At 53.0% G+C, this 12,569-nt stretch overlaps 1 protein-coding gene across 2 annotated transcripts in view; it reads right to left on the reverse strand.

Annotated features, from left to right (window-relative positions):
- Nucleotides 1-12,569, reverse strand: part of NTNG2 (netrin G2) — a 66,340-nt gene that overhangs the window by 23,624 nt on the left and 30,147 nt on the right. The window lies entirely within an intron of this gene.

The following is a 12,569-nucleotide window of genomic DNA, read 5'->3' on the forward strand; positions in this document are numbered from 1 at the left end:
TGACATCACTTGAGTTATGACATCATTTGAGTTATGACATGGCGTCTTTCTGTACCGGATATTCCAGTGGGAGTTGTATCCTGCTTTATCCATCTGATCGAGACAGAGGACGATATGCCAGCTTAAAAATGTGACTGGAAAGTGTTGCAGCTCATCCTGTTAAAACAGAGGCTCTAGATGTCAGGTTACTCACTGAGCCAGCACATTTTAGGCTCCTATTGCTCCTTTTGTTTAGGTGCCTACATTTGGATTTAGATGTCTGAGCTGAAGCATCCAGGCTTGAACTTGTTGCTCCCTTTCTATGGCTTGCTTTTCTCACCAGGAAAAAGGGGGCACTGACACCTTTCTGCTAGAGGATGCTCTGAGATGCATTCACCGTGTGCTTTGAGGTCCTCGCATTTGCGGAGGCGTTTGACAAACGCTCGGGTCTAAATTCTGCACCGACTCATCCCCCATGCAGCACCGCTGAGTTCCCCCGAAAGGAAAGCAGTCAAAGTCAGGGCTGCATTTAGCCTTGAAAGACGATTGCTACCGGTGAAGCCGCCGATCACTTGCCTACTACTAGGCTGACTCCAGCAAATTCCTTTCATCCCCGATGCAAGGCACACTGCAATTAAACGCACCCTCCATACATTCATTCGTTGATTCACCCAAACCCCACAAAGAGCTTCTCATATTTTGCCCAAGCTTTGAGCAGAGGATGGGAAAGGCTGACTCTGGGATTCATCTGGGGAGCATTTAGACATTTACTTTCTCCTTCTGAAAGTTGTCGCTCTTGGGTGCTGAGGCTCATAGAGGAACCAGTTCTGTTTATTTTAATGGGAGCACCGATTGCTGAGCCATGAGCTGAAGTTCAGAGCGTTTCCTTCGGCGGCGGACCAGCGATGCCACGTGGAACGTCTCACCTTGAGGCTGCTACGTGGCATGCGGCCCAGCCCCTCGACTGGAAGCTGTAAGCAGCCCACGGCTAGTGATGCTCTGCCTGACGTGTCGGTGGTGGGTCCCAGCTCATGTCTTAGTGGACGACCCGCCATTGCATCCAAGCAAATGGCCATCGCTGTTTGCTCTCGTAGTAGCAGTCTTGCAAGGAATGGAAGCACGGCTTAACAGTCTGCCAGCCTCACACCACAAACTTGTAATGAACCGCTCCAAGGTTTGTACAGTAAATGTTTTCCCCCAGTGTGTTCATCATGAATCTAGGGAGCAACGGTTAGGTGACTTGTAGGAAAAAAGGTGCCTTGGGTGAACTTGTATTTTGGTGCCCCCCTCCCCTCCCCCTCCCCCTCCCCCTCCCCCTCCCCACAAGTCAGTGGCACCGCTGCAGGCAGGGGTGCGAGGTGCAGTCCGGCACTGGGCAGTCGGGCACCAGTGCTTGCCCGGTCCAGCTCCTCCTGAACAGCAGCTGGAGGCAGGGGCAGCTTGGGCTGGGCTGGGCACCGTGCCTGGGGCAGAGATCGCTGCGCTGACTGCAGGTTGCTCATGTGCACACGTGTGTGTGGTGCCCCCCAGACCACAGCACCCTGGGCAGTTGCCCACATCACCCACCCCTAAAGCCGGCTTGGTCTAGAGAGTCCCAGCAGTTCATAGAGTCGGAGCCGAGATTAAAACACGTGGCTCCCTGGCCCCTGCTCAGTCCACCAGACCTAGAAGCTACGAAGACTAAACTCTCTTATTTTGGAAGCCGTCCTCCTGGGTCCGGCCTGGGCTGCAGTGGTTTGTTTCTTCATTGCCTGACGCCCCAAGTTACCCGTTTGCACACGTGTGACGGGGCAGCCAGCTGTATCATTACGCGGAGAAGTCTAACGGGGGAGCGCTCTGTTTTTACAGGCGCAGACGAGCCCAAGGTGCAAGAGGGCAGGAAATCAGGCCCATTGATGAGGTTGGGGAAGCGTGCCAGCAGTGGCAGTTCTGCCTGTGCTGTATGCGTTGTGCAGACGGCGAGGACGTCAGCCTGCAACGCCAGCATCTTCTTCAGCGGCGCTGCAGCTGGTCAAGAGAAAAAGCTCCAGGAGAGGCTATGAATACTCCCGGAAGGGAAGTTTCCTGGGGAGCTCCAGAGACTCCCACCCCCGCATCTTGGATCCAGTGAGTCTGTCCCTACTGTGCTTCTACTTGCGTGTGGCTAGACAGCTCCGCTCGTGAGAGATTTTTTTTTTTCTTTTTCCCGGCAAACTTTTTTTCTCACAAACCAAACAAAACCTGCGTCCAGAGTCCCTCCGCCCCACTGCACGATGCTTGCTCCCACAGGGAAGGGAAAACGGTCTCTCTAAAAGGGAGGTGCAGGAGCACACTTGGCCTGGCGCCGTGCACGGTGCGAGCCCGGAGGCTGCCGGGCCATGGCTGAGCGCGCTAGCAACTGCAGCGCTGAAACACTCTGGGGACCGGCGTGCAGATCAGAGCTTGTTAATGGAAGTGGCCTTGGCCAGAGCACGCAAATGAGGGTCCCCGCACCCCAGCTGCGCTGGGCTCGTCCCTCCAACTCGGAGGGAGAAGGATTTCTGTGCTGCTGGTCTAACCTTTTGAATAGGCAATGACCAGCACTCGGGTGCTGTGGAGCCTGACTCTGAATTATTTAGACTCTACAGAAGGCTGCCTGCCTCTCGCTTCAGATTAGCGAAGGGAGGAGGAGGGCTGGGGGTGGGGGGAAGGCGAGGGAGATAGCAGGTTAAAGCAGGTCGCAACCTCACCGCTGTTGAGCTGGGCCAGACCTCGGTCTGCGAAAAAAGGCACCCGGGAGACGGAGCGCTGCTCATGCCTTCCTACTGGGAGCAGTGGCCTCTGTGATGCCACCTTGGCATCCATGACAAAAAAGCCAGCACGCCGAGCTAGGGTTACATACATGGGCCTGCATGGGCTGACAGCACTGACGGAGGAGAATGGGGCGAAGGGCATTTCCCCCTTCCTAATTCAAGCCCAGAAGACCCCAGCATAGTCAGAGCGGAGGACGGGGAGGCACGGCGCTTGGGTCGTGCTGGCAGGTTCGGGTTGAGCACGCAGGCCAGGTACCTCCCCGTGCAGGGGGTGCAACGCTCAGTGAGCTCCTTGGAAACACTTTCACGCGGCGGTAGCGGCGCGCCCCAGCTTGGCCACGCGCTCCGCCTCCGCCGGCCGCGGGCCCTGGAGGCCGCTACCGGGCACACGTCTCTCAACCCAGCACGGGCGCTCACAGAAATGCCGTGTTGTACTGAGAGGGCAGGCGAGTCCACTCGGGTCTGAAATGTAGCAGCTTCCTCACGCTTCACAGCCCTCCTCTAGACAGGAGGCTGTTCGCCATCAGCTGCCTTTCCGTGGGAGCAGCAGAGGCTAACTAGGCTCATTCAGAGCCACTGGCCTGTAGCTCCCTGGAGAGCGGTCTGCCCCTCGTATGGCGGAAAGGCACCGCTGAGCTGCCAGAGCCCGCTCCGGGCCACGCTGGGCTTGTCGTTAACCCCAGAGGAGCCTCTCCTGCTGTTCTGCAGGGCCGGTGTCTCTCCCCTGCTCCTCCCGGCATCTCCCCCCACAACCTCAAGCAATGCTGGAGACCACCGCTCTGGACATCCCTTCCACCTCTGGGAGCAAACAGGGCTCAACGTGGGGTTTCCTTGCAGAGCTCCTGGCCCTAGGGCATGACATCTGAGCCTTGCAGGCCTCTTACAACAGCTCTGCTCCACAGCAGGACCCAGCCTGATTTCCAGCCCCTACAAAGAGGGTGAAGGCGGGGGGCTGTGGCCCTGCACAGCTCTGTAGCCGAGGAGGATGCAAAGCAGTCAGGCACTAGCAATGAGGGAGGTTCCTGGGAGCTCCCTGACTGCCCCGGGAAAGGGCTGGTTACCTTCTTCTGCCTGTCTGCAGGGCCTGGGCGATGCCGGACAGGCGCCTCGGACCAGCCGCGGCAGCCTGCTCCAGCGTGCCGCGCTTTCGGAGCACGTAGCGACGACTGGGCACTGTGCTGCTTGGAGAGGGACCGCACGTTCTCAGCCACGTAAACAAGGAAAGTTAAATATAGAGGAAACAGCGGCAGCCTGTCGCCCTCCCCATCCAGGCCCAGGTCAGCTCTTCTCACTGCCCAGCCACAGCGCAAAAAAGGTCCCTGCATCCAAAGGATCAATGCTGCCAGGGAATTGCTTTCTGAATTCGACCTTCGAGAATCATCAATCTAACCAGAAAACTCTAACCTGAGCAGCCTGACCCCGCAACACAGCACTTTTCAGACCAATCAATCAGGATGCATTATTTAATAATGAACAATCGGGCAGCTTCAGGCAGCCCGGGCTGCCCTTCCTATTGGGTGACTGCTGCCCAGAGCAAATGCTTCCACTCCCATCCCGGGTACCCCATGTGCCACCCAGGACCCCACCCTGGGTCCTCTTTTAACTCCTTCCTCAGGCTTGACTGTGCTAAGATGACTTCTCCTCCCCACATTGCTATGCCTCCAGAACAAGGACACACACACTTCATCTTGGCAGAGTGTGGGGCACGTCTTTCTCTAGCCAAGATCCAGCTGGTGGAGAGTGGGGAAAATAACATTAGCCCAGCCCCGCAGGCTTTGGCTGCAAGTTCTGCTTGTTCCTGCTGGTCTTCCTCTGGCATCCAGCCATCTCCTGAAAGGGGATTAAATGATAAGGCTTAACTGGTAGAAGTGGGATGGACAGTGTGGTCCAGCAATGCCCCTGGCTATTTCCAGGCTTGCTCCCACTCCTCTCCCTCCCAACCATCATAAAATCCTGACTGCAGTACAGGCTGCCTGGCCCAAGGGCCGGAAAGGGAGAGAACCCGTAGCTTGCTGGTTCGGGTCTCGGCCAAGTGGCAACGGGTCGCATCTGCCAGGTGTTGAGCAAAATAAGTTTGGGTCCAAGTTCAGGTCCACACGGGTATGCGCCTCCCAGACCAGAACCGGCAGAGGCGGCAGCATGAGCATGAGAGGTCAAGGACCGGATAAGCCACAGAGTCAGGGCAGTGTCTGGGGGCACTACAATCGATGCTGTGGGTACATCGAAGTCTGTCTAACAGCTCTAGGCACAACTGCTGGAGGAATTGGCCCCTGCTTTCGTTAGAGGTGCAGCTACCTGTTTGTGTCTAATGCAGGCCGTTTAGCTTCCTCTTACAGGAGCGTGGCAGGCAGCTGCCAGGGTCTGGACGCAAAGAATCGCGGAGCCCCAGGCCAAGCCTGCAGGGACACAGGCACTGCTTGCAGCTGCAGAGAGCCTTCCCTCGTCACCTCTCTTTCTCCACATCCACATTCTGGAGGTCAGCAGCAGCTTTTGGCTAGAGACGTGCACCGTCGCCGAGCTCCTGCGCTAGGGACGGGGCAGCGCCATGCGTCAGGTGCCTAAGGAAGATACAACTGGCAGGTAAGAGCAGCAGGCCTCCAGCATGGCTGCAAGAGGGAGAAGGCAACTGCTGCCTTTGGCCTTGCCTTACCATAATAACATTAAAAGATAAATAATCTTTAAAACTAGGCCCACTTAGAGTCCCTGTGAGTCCAGGAATCCTCGTGTGTGATAACTTCCCTCTGCCTCAGTTTCCCAACCTGTAAAATGGAGGTGAGGACCCCTTAGCATGCTCAGAGAGGCACTGTGAGGTTAAGTGACCATCTCCCTCCTCCCCAGATCCCCACAGGGAGTCCTCAGGGGTCGATCTGGGGACTCCCGGTCCTGCATTTTAGCATGGTGGTGCCATGCTGGGGAGGAGGAAATGCTCCCTAAGCAAGAGGCCAGCAGAAGCTGCTCAAGTTTCCTTGAGCTCATGGGACTCAATGCATAGTGGCTGCCAGTGCCTGCCCTGTCCTGCCCACCTGAGACTGCCACAGACACTTCCATGCAAGATCATGCAGGATCTGGTCTATGCAGAGGCAGTGGCTGGCATGCATGAGAAGGGAAGCCAGGGAGAAAGTAAGCTCCTCCAGCTCTTCCTTGTAGACCCCGTTGGCAGGCAGAGACGATCTCCGCCCCGTGACTTTGCTCAGCACCTACTCCAGATGTCTCGATATGCTCTCCAGTGGATGAGCTGGGCCTGGGTACGTCACATTCGCACTGGTGCAATTCCTGCTGCTTTTGTACATCATTGTAACTCATACTGGCCTCCGGAGCAGGCAGATGATCGACTACTGCTATTACTGCACCTTGCCGCTAGGTAGCAGCAGGAAACAGGTAAAACTGTCCGTCTGCATAAACCAGCCATGCCAAAATAGCTGCAGACACACAACCCGTGCCCTGGGGTAGCTCGCACGGATGTAGTTTTAGCTCTGATTCTTCCCAGGGTAACTTGCACTGGATTCAAGTCAGTCGCTGTGTTATCGGGTTGCGGATTTTATGGGATAAACGTCCTTTACTGCCAAGGCAAATGGCCTCTCCAGGCAAAGATGGAGAGCTCTCCTGTGCTCCGTTCCTCTTCGATTCGGGATCAGGGACCATCTGGACCTTTCCCTTTCTCCCACCCCCGTATTAGCCCTCAGTTAAAAATCTACCGGCCCTAGCGTCTGCAACAAAATGCCTCCTCGTGTAAAGCTCCACTCCCACCCTGCTCATCATAGCTGGCACTGGAGAAACTCCTCACACGAGTGGGATGCTGCTAATGGCTGCCATCCCAGGGAAGGATTATGATCACTTCCCACTGAATTGTTTGCTCTCACTATAATTGATGAGCTTTTAATGAGTCTCCTGGGACTATGCGTTTGAAGGGAGCGCTTTCCTTTCTGTCCCTGCAGAAGTCGGCATTTCAACTGATTTTAGCTCTCGGGGAAACGCGAATAACTATTTCCCCCTACCCCTTATTGTCATCTGCAGCTTCTGCTAACACGCAGCACTTTGGCAGCACTCTGCTCATGGTTAACCCCATTGTTACCTCCTTCTCTGCAACTGTTTTGACAGATCAGGAAAGCGCCAGGCAAATATTTCACCAGCATCGCAGCCAGTCTGGACAAAAGGCAATGGACGCTGCCGGGGAGAGGGTGTCTTTGCACTCCATCTGCGCCTGGGGAAGCTAGTGAAATGGTTTGTAATGAGCTGAGAACCGAGAGAGCTCCCTGCTTTCCTGGATAGGTGTTAGGTTTGGAGTCTAACCCCAGGGAAAAACTTAAGTAGGTTCCTCACTGTCTGGGATAGCCAGGAAAACATCAGAGGCTAAATTGGGAGCCAAGCCAAGGACCAGTGAGGTACAGAAAGCTGCTCTCGCTCTACTGCCAGGAGCAGAGCTGAGCAAGTGGCTGCCTGTGCTGTTTGGAGACCAAAAGGCAAATCCTAAAATGCCTGGCTTGGCTCAGCCCAAAATGACCATGTTCTTTATTTCTCACTAAATGCCGCCCCCCTCCTCCCAGCCTTTCAAGCATTTAATATTTTATCTGGGGTATTGTTTTGCTATTTTTTCTCAAAAACAGTAACAACAATTTTTAGGCTGGGAACCTGGTTTTGATACAAAAGGAGGAAACTTTGGGGTTTGAAAATAGTGGTGTTTCTTTTTTGTTTTGTGTTGCTTTAATAAACTCTCTCTGTGTGAAACTTGCCCCCAGATGGATCCAGCAGGGTGCAAGATGTGGTCCCTCCCTCTAAATGATGCATCACAGGACTAGAAATGGGGCTTTTGAGATGGGAGCTGAACTCGGTCATGGCCTTGTCCTGGGGAAGTTTGGACCCTGCTCTGGGTGTCGCCACTTCTGCACCGTGCAAGCCGCACCCTCAGGTCTTGAAAAATTCAGGTCTTGACCCATGCCTTGTTGCTCCAGATACGACAAGATAATATGATACGAGCCAAGTCAGGCAGCCTCAAGATACAGGACACTACATAAGACCGCTGCCATGCCCAGCTTTGTGGTACAAAGCATCGGACTGATCAAGACCATCCTCTAGATGCTTCCCGTCTTCCCTGCCTCCGTGAGTGCTACTCCCCCCAAAGATCCTAGTGCCCCAGAGACGGCATCACGGGCTGGTGAGTTCAGCCAGAAGTGGTTGGGAGGGGAGGGAACGATTCTTGCTACCCTTAGAAATTCGCTGTCTGCTCTTGCTAACCCAGATCCCCATCTAAAAGATGCCAAGGTGAAGAGAGCACTTAGCCACTCCGGTGGGTACGGCAATTAATTTATACTAAGTTGACATTCACCAGCTGTTGAAATAGTGCTGACTTGTGGAACATTATTTACATTCAAAGCAACCTTTATGGAAAAAAAAATCGTAGATATGGGATTAGGGAACAGAAGGGGAGGGATGGGTGGGGAGGACACAGCAGGGATATGCAAACATAAATATTTGCAGAGTAATGTGTATAAATGCTCTCTGGCCTTTCTCCTGGAATGCAATAATGCCTGCAATTGAGTTCATTGGCCAAATTGAATTTGGGCTCCTGTAGAAGTCTCTTTATATTAAGTGCTTTAACATACATCACCGCCTCAGTCTATTGATGAAATTCTATTATCTGCTCAGGGCCAGACACAATGTGGCACAAAACGGGGGTAAAAAACCATCATAAAATTAAGCCAGAAGCAGGTAATAGGACCTTGGGTGTCTGTCTTCTCATATTGACAATGTGTCACTTGTGCATGGACAAGGGAGGAGCTTTCTGGTGCGTGTCTCTCGCCGCTTCCTTTCCCTACTGCCAGGCTCCTAGGACTCAGCTTTGCTTTGCAGCCTTTTGGAAGAATAGCTTTTAAGAGTCATGTGGCGAGATCAGCAACCAGCTGCTGTGAGTGAGTAACTTAATTTAGCTATCAGACTACAGGCAAGATTCCTCCCCAGCTACAGCTAATTTCAATGTAAGCCAGATCAAAAAAAGAAATCCACCCATATCCCCCTGCTCCAGCGTTTAGGGGGTGGGCTCAGCCATTGGGATCCATGGGAGAAGCCCGGGACTATCAGAACGGACTCTGGCTAGCTGAGGGGCAGCCCTGGAAACCAAGGAGGCTGTTACCTATTGGGATGTGGGTGACATGTATGCTTTCCTTTCCGCCCCTGCGGAAGTCGGCATTTCAACTGATCCTGGCTCTCGGGGAAACAAGAATAACTATTTTGGAACATGTAGGAAAGGCGGGTGACAGGTACGCTATGCTCCCTGGGAACTGCAAGAGCGTGGCAGCACTTGAGGGCAAGCCAGTGGCACTCGGTAGCAGCATCTCATGCGAGGGAAGCCACCCCTGTCATGCTCCTTTGCCCGGCTGTCACGTGTACTTTCCTTGCGGTTTGCTGATGCATATGCTGCCCTGCCCTCCACAGGACATGTCTGCTGCCAGCCAAAAAACTCAAATAGCCTCACCCCTGGAAGATGACCAAAAGCACATCTAGAGGGTCTCCTGCAAACTGCTAAACAGGCAGAAAGTTGAGTGTAGCCAAGCAGTAGGAAAGAGGCTGAGACCGCACACAACTCCTTTCACACAGGTGCACCCAACTGCACAATTCCAGCCACGGTCCCCAGCCCCCAAATCCTAGCTGGAGGGACGAAAATCACATATGGCAAAACAGCTGGGCAGAGGGCAATACTGTGTCTCTGGAAATCCCTAGTATCCTTGAGTATCATGCTTGAAGACACAGAAGGAAAATCCCCTTGCATGCAACCAGACAATTAGCCAGATGCATTGATGGGGATCCCTGGGCAGAGCGAGCTGGAAGCTCTGGGCACCGGCTGTGGCTGGGGACAGGATAATGGGCTTGAGTTCTGGCTTGCTGCAACTAACTCCTTGCTCTTATTTATGCAGAGAGCAATGCATTCCCGGCAGGGAATCCATGCGAGAAAGCGTGAACCTCGCAGCACCACAAAACCATGGGGGAGAAAATTAGAAACCAAAGCACCAGGAGAGGGTGGGGAGGAGGATGAGATTCAATAAATAAATAAAGTAAAAGCCAGCAGGAAAAAAATAAAATAAAAACAGATCATGGAGAAGGGGAGAGGAAAACAAATAGGACCGAAAATTATCCCTTCTAATTAGTTAATCCTTGGCCTGACGAAGGGCCAGGAGCTGAGGCATTATTATTCCCTAAGCTTACTTCTCATGTGTGATTTGTAATATAAGTAATGTGCTTGCAGCTTACTTTCCATATTTTCCCCCAGGGGATTACTTAGGGCTGGGAAGACAGACAGACTGAGGGAGGAGGAGAAGGAGGCCGGGAGGGGAGGAGGAAAGAGAAATCTTAATCATGAGCCTACAATTGATTCACTTCCCCCAGTCTGATTTCTCATAACTGGTTCCATGTGTCCTGGCCACGCCACATTAACTTCAATTACAGCTTATTAATACCTCTGTGAGAGCATGTGCCCCAGTGCACAGTGCTCTGCCTGATGTTAGAAAGGGGAGAAAATCGCTCCGAAGGGCTGCAGCGTGATGGGAGCATCCTCCCTGCCCGTTGATCCCGGCTGCACCCAGGAAATGCCCCGAGGAGCCTTGTTCTTTGAGTCACAAGAGGCTCGTCTGACTGGTTGCTCGGCTGAGTGGAGAACGAAGCTGTGAAGGGAAAGGGTCTTTCCACTTCCCTCCCTTGTGCCCCTAGCTCTGGCCAAGGGCTCTCTCGCATCTATTCCTGTCCTGAATTCAATGCCTCTCCAATTACTCAGCAGATCGATAGGAACAGGATGGAAGAAAAGGAGGAGAGGAAGAAAAAGGATACCAAGAAGGAGACAGAGAACAAAAATAAACCATCAGATGTAAGCTGAGAAATGGGCTCAGCTGAGCGGATGAGAGGCGAGGGAGCAGAGAGAGAAGTGGGTATGCGGCAGGCGCGCCGTTAACACGCCACGGCTAACACCGGGATTTGCACCGAGCCAAACTCCCTGTTTCCTCGGGCCTTCCATGGGTCGTGCCAGATTCTCCCAGATGCGAGTTGTAGGCCTGAAAGCTGCTTCAGCCAAGAGCTTAGCAGGAGTAATGCCATTTTGTCCTGACACGACTAACTGAACACCACTAAAAGCAGGGCAAGCAGGGCAAGCAGGGTACAGTTTCGAGTGACCTCTGTATAATTGGGGTCAGTGAAAAAGTTAAAAGAGGGTGTGGAGGCAGTCCGAGGCAGCGGGATTCAGGTGGCAGTCTCAGTCTAACAGGAACGACCACTGTGGATATTTATGACAGATGGAAGAGAGCTACAAAAAAAGTATATAAAAACCTAAGGAAAAAGACTTAAGTGGGATGGGGGGACACAACATCCTTCTCAAGCCAGGCCTCTCTTGGACTGCCATCTGGTACCATGTAAACCAGAACAGCCTGTTTCACGGCTGGGTTGTTAGCAACTAAATCTGCACCCCCACCTGGGCTTGCCTGGGGGAGGAGGGTGTGTGCACACTACGGACAAGACCTGTCAAAAGTGCAGATGAGCTCCCTGCAAGCCAACAGCTGTCCATGCCCAGAGAGGAGATGGGCACCCCCAGGTCATTGCCCAACAACTCGCCAGTGATGCAAAGCAACTCAACTCACCCAGGAGGGTTGCTGCAGCCGCTAAGGAGCCCCACCGGTTGCAGCAGCCTCTGACCTGACTTGTGGTGATGGATGCCTGGCTCCTGTAAGACTAGCTATATGGACTCTTAGGGCTTGCTTAAAGGTTAAGTGTTGCATTCAAAGCTTCGTGAAAATATTGGCATTGCTTATGTGTTCGGTAAATTAGGATTTCAGGCTATTTAGTTAAGGGGTGGGGTGAATGGAAATGAAATGATCCGTCAGATTAGTCCGGTTTGAAATCCTAATTTGTCTTCAATCCTTAGCACAACAACATGGCTCCCAGCAAAGTCTGGCCTAGAGCATGTAGGTGATGGAATAAGGCAAACACGTCCTCTTACCTGCAGTTTCTCCTCCCCACATTTGCTCGGTTTCTCAACAGTAATACTCTTACTTTCTAAGCCTCCAGTCCTGATTTCCCCAAAACAGACCTCCTCGCTGCACGCTTGTCCCTTTCCACCCGGAAGTACTCAATCCTGGGAGACTCCTGTGCGCGCTCTCCGGGGCACGCTGTCTCTCCCCCACGCCTCTTAGCCCGGCAAAGCAGTCTCAGGGGTGCTTAGCTTCAGCTCGCTTTCCTGCACTGTGTTTATATCAGTCTCTCATTGATTCCCCCCTTACTTGCTCTTGCTGACCCGTCCCTTGCTCCGCTGTACACAGGATTCAATTTGGTTTTAAGTACCTGCACCTTAATTAGCTTCACTTACAGTCACAATTAGATTACTTGCCTGTGAAAAATTGCTGGCTGGAATTAAAGTAATCACAGGAGTAGACGGGGAAGGAAAGGAGATGTTGGTTCTCATGAAGTTTTTTTTCTCTCTCTCTCTCTCCCACTCTCCTCCCCGCGGCCCTGGCTCCTCTCCAACAGGCAGGAATTCTTCCCTCAACATCAGGCCTTTGAGCAGCAATATTGAGAGCTGTGGAAAAGCCAGATGGAGGGGGACCCGCTCTCATTTTCTGCATGTATTGGCAGATAAAGGGTGTCTTCTGCATAATTAACTGAGCCATTTCTAAGGGGGGGAACCAAGGGTTACTCAAAACTGGGTCTCTGTCTGAGTTTCTAAAGCTTGGGGGTGGAAATAAGGCTGGCCCTGGTTTCAACCTGGTATTTCTTCCCATCCAGAGAAACTCATCTTCATCTTTCACAGTGGGGTGGGGGAGGTTGAGGAGTGCATAAGCAGGGGAA

The sequence above is a fragment of the Crocodylus siamensis genome, chromosome 11 (assembly GCF_052110815.1).
Source record: "Crocodylus siamensis isolate JL-2025a chromosome 11, ASM5211081v1, whole genome shotgun sequence".
NCBI lineage: Eukaryota > Metazoa > Chordata > Crocodylia > Crocodylidae > Crocodylus > Crocodylus siamensis.